Source organism: Carlito syrichta, unplaced genomic scaffold (genome assembly GCF_000164805.1).
Source record: "Carlito syrichta isolate Samal-C Ts95f unplaced genomic scaffold, Tarsius_syrichta-2.0.1 Scaffold314030, whole genome shotgun sequence".
Lineage (NCBI taxonomy): Eukaryota > Metazoa > Chordata > Mammalia > Primates > Tarsiidae > Carlito > Carlito syrichta.
In genome coordinates this window covers 175827-180395 of record NW_007258126.1, presented here as the reverse complement: position 1 = coordinate 180395, position 4569 = coordinate 175827, and the positions used below count along the sequence as shown (strand labels likewise).

Here is a 4569-nt window from a genome sequence, read left to right as displayed (position 1 = left end):
AAAAAAAAAAAAAAAAAAAGAAAAAAAAAAAGTAAAACTAAATAAGTAGAATTAATATTAATAATGTATTTAACTTAATGAATCCAAAATATTATTTTATATTAAAGTGATTTTAAAATATATATTTCAACATGTAATTAATGCCTTAAAATTAATGAGTTTTTTGTGCTAAGTCTTTGTAATTGACATTATAACACCTCTCATTGAAGGGTAGCTACAGTTCATGTGTGGCCACTAGTAACTTTAAACTATTATCCAAATGAGTATCCATGTGTGTGTGTATAATGCTATTAGTGGTAACTCTAAAGTAATAAAACATCTGGGGTGTCCTTTGAATAACCAAATGAAGACTGCCTTTTAGTATCATTTGATAATCATGTATTTTATTATGTTCTAATTCTTTCAACATTAGTAATCTATGGGTGGGCTATGCTTATTAATGGAGTCATTATTTGTGATACCTTGATTCAAGAACTGTCTGTCATTAAAGTTTCCTTTAAACATCCTCAGTGAAGATTCAGAGTGCCTGAGTGGAAAAGTAAGCGGATGTGTGGAAATTCCCATGGTCTCCTCAGACAGGGTCTTCTTCATGAATAAGTCTGGGCCTAGACCTTCTGGATAGTAAGACTGCCTCCCCCTGGAACCAAGGAAATGAGAGAAGCAGTACCTCTCAGGTTGGGAGATGAAAAAAGGCTGATTATATGCAGGAAGAAATGTACCTTGTGGTACTATCCAGGCAACTCTCTTGATACTGCCTCTGCAGCAATTCACTTCTCTAAAAGGGGTATTTTACTCCTAACCATCTCTGGGCATTCTAGATAAAAGGGCATTTGCTGCTCACTTCTGATTATGGCTACAGTGAATACAGCATGGGATGCAGCATTACCTACAGAGGTAGAGTAGGGTGGAGAAGGTATCGCCCTGCTCTTTTGAGGGGAGGAGTTTAACTGAACCAACTATTGATCTGAAATTGTACAGAGACTTAAAGACTAGTCATGCAGATATTTTTTAATTATGTAGAAGATAAGTGCCATTTTAAGAGACCCTGAACACCTTCAAGTTCTTTTTTTTTTCCCCTTAGGATTTTCCTACATAGCTCAGAATCCAATATAATTATGTAGCAATCATTAAGATCCAAATAGCCACTTTGATTGCCATGGAAGGACCATTTCTTTTTATTATTATTTTTAAGTCTAATTTTTATTCTAGATTTGGGGCATGTTAGTTACATGGAAATATTGTGTCATAGCAAGTAAAATTATTTCAAATGAAAGAAGATACCATACTGACATGGCAATCGTAGCTCAATCTTGAGTTCTAATAGCATTTTTCTGTTGAGTCAACACAAAAATATTTTTCATTATGTTTCATTTCAACTGTTATCTTTTAATTTATACTTTTACCTTTTAAATTTTTGTTTCAGTTTATCAATTATCCTTATTGTTAATATCAACCTGCTTATTACAAAGAGCATACAAATAATAGATTTAAGTAGAAAATAGAGATGAGAATAAATACACTATTACTTGAATGTCTACTATGTGTCAGGTACTTTGCTAAGTATTTTCCAAACTTTAGAATTACACACATTTGAGACGGGACAACTGAAGCCATTTTATACAGAAAATTCACACACACACACACACACACACACACACACCTGTATTAAATGGCTTATATGAGTGAATAAACACAGAAACAGAAAACTGAATATGTATTGTATGTTATATCACTTATAAGAGGGAGCTCAACACTGGGACACATGGACATAAAGATGGGAAAAACAGACAGTGGGGACTCCTAAAGGGGGGAGGACGGAAGAAGGTAAGGACTGAAAAATCATTTGTTGGATACCATGCTCACCACCTGGGTGACAGGCTCAATAGAATCCCAGATCTCATCATCACCCAATATACACATGTAATAACCACGCACATGCATTCCTTGAATCTAAAATGACTTTTTAAAAGTGACTGTGAGCTTATTAACTTAAAAAAAGACAGCTTATATGTATCTATATGCACTCTTGAGAACTTCTTTATACAAAATAGTACGTAGTCCACAAACCTGAGATCCTAAAATATCTCTGTTAACACTTCATTGTTGTCAGTATTTTCTTTCTAGACTTTAGCCTCAATCTGTTTTACACTTTTATTTCTTCTGAATTAGTCTGAATAGAGACACATCATCTCTTTAGATAAGAAGAGATATACACATTGTTTAGAATGTTACATGAGAAGTAACTTCAGTCAACTCTGTGACAAATACTAAAGCTATTACTACAGTTCTTAATGTTTTAATCAGTTGACTGACTAGGAATTGAGTCTTTTTTTGTTTTTTGCCTTTCATCTCAATAAGCACCTTGTTAATTGACCAAATTTTTGAAAGTTAAAAATAGCACGTTGGCTTGTCATTTCCAATTAATTCTCTTACTCATCAATCAGGTTGATGGTAATCAAACTTTTCTTTTATTTGTTCATCCATCCTACAAATCTTCTTCTAATTTATGTTTGTCACACATCAACCATGTGTACATTTCTCTGATAATGTTTCTATAGTCAGCCCCTATGCTTCATATGCCCAAAGAATTTAGGCTTGCCTTCAATTGACAGACATTATCACATCAAATTTTATATAGCATTATGACATGATCTATCCAGTTAAACACAGACATCCAGAAATAGATTCATTGTCCATCCAGACAGGAAGTAAGTGCTAAATACCAGCAGTTATAAAGGCATGGATCAGGAAACTATGACAGGATAACAGAAATGAAACTGTTCCCTCCTGAGACCTTGCCAAGATCCTCTGGCAGACTAAGTCTGTCTGTTTCACTCCCTAATTCTTTACCCCACAACTCTCCCATGATAATTATGCTTTGCAAAATCATTCCAAATGTATAGGTCTATGAGTGTTGTGTGCATGCCTAGTCTGCCTTCTGGGATGGAGGATGCTTAAACAAGAGGTTGGAGCTTATTCTACACGCAAGAAATCATGCCTGGACTTTTACGGGAGCTCTCCAAGTAAAAAGTAAAAATTCCATTGTGTGCATCATTTATTTGAATTCATTCTTACAAAGGGAACCAGCTTCAATGTTTAAAAACAAAAAAGGCAAAGACTACTATAAAAAGAAAAAGGAGCTAAACATGCAATGATTAGATAATCTCAAAAAGTCCATTTATTGCAAGGATAAATATTAAAAAGTACCAATCATGACCTTTCTATTCATCATTTATAGTTGACCTCTCAAGCTCAGCAGACAACATATGGACACTTCACTTAATTTTATTTGCACTGAGGATGCATACAGGAGAGGAAAGGGCTTAGAGAGTGGACTCAAGCTGACTTGACTTGGCATACCATCTACCATTCACCAGCTAAGTGACTTTAGAAAAGGTACCTGCAGCTTTCTGGGCCAGAGTTCTTCTGTGTAAAGTAGAAATAATGTCAACCATGACCCAGGGTTGCTTTGAGGGGGCAAATATTGGGTAATATGTACAGCAGCACCGAAAACTTTGAAACAAATCGGCCTGAATTAATATTAGTTCCTCTTTCTTCCCCCACTTGTCTGTGTGCAACAAATTTGCTTTTGACTTTGAAATATGAACCGTCTCCCCTCCCACACCAGTAAACATTTTTTTCAAGTGTCATAAATCTAAAAAGAGACATTTTAAGAAACGACTGCAAAAATGATGGACCATTTAACATGAGAGTTTGGGGACTGGAAAATTATCATGCTAAGCCTCATGCTAACTATATTAACAATGGAGATGCCAACCGTCCTTGTACTTTTCTTTTTATCTCGCATATTCTAAGTAAATCTATATTACTGAAGCAAAAAGTCCTTAGGCCTAAATGAGAGGATGTGGGATCAATTCCAACTGCCATGCCTCATCTGCCCCTCTGCCTGTTCTTTAACAAGATTGATAGGTCAAAGATGGAAATAAATTCTTAAGAATTGACTCAGCTGAATCCTGCCCTTAATATGTGGAGAGGCCTTGCAATGTGTTTTACACATGGAAGGAGAGAGGGAGAGGTGAAAAGAAGATATCCTAAGAAACTTCGCTCTGCATAGTTTTGTCAGAGTATCATCATTGCCACAAGCAAAAGGGAAAAAAATATTGACAGAGAGGAGGCGATCTCTTTCAGTTAAGGTAAGATGGTGTGGAGTATAGGGTTAAAACTGAAAATCTATACATTTCAAGCTAGAAGAAACAGGCGACACGAGTTTTTCCAGGACTCGCCCTGTGGTGGGGTCCATAACGCGGGAGGCTGGAGCGGGGCTGGGGGCGGGCGCCAACTCGAGGTCCCAGACGCAACTCACCCAGTTGGAGCTGTTCGCAGGTCTGGCCTGGATTTCCTCCTATCCGGCATCTGTAGATCGCCCCGGGATTGACCACTGAAGCGTTGGCGAGCCAGTTGGCTTTGGGCGCCCCCACCACGAGCCTGAAGCGAGAGGCGTGCACGTGCTCTCAGACGTGAGCTGCGCTGCCCACTGAGAGCCGCGTCTCAAAAGTGGCAGGCGGCGGTGGGGCAGCTCGCCTCTCCTCCTCCACCCAGCGCCCCTCG

General features: G+C 37.7%; 1 protein-coding gene across 1 annotated transcript in view; it reads right to left on the bottom strand.

Moving 5' to 3' along the window:
• ITGA4 (integrin subunit alpha 4) overlaps nt 1–4509 on the bottom strand; it is a 78014-nt gene extending 73505 nt beyond the window's left edge. The window contains exon 1 of the mRNA XM_021718954.1: nt 4325–4509. The gene's annotated coding sequence lies outside the window, so the exon portion shown is untranslated. The remainder of the gene's footprint in view (nt 1–4324) is intronic.
• Between the last annotated feature and the right edge of the window lie 60 nt (nt 4510–4569).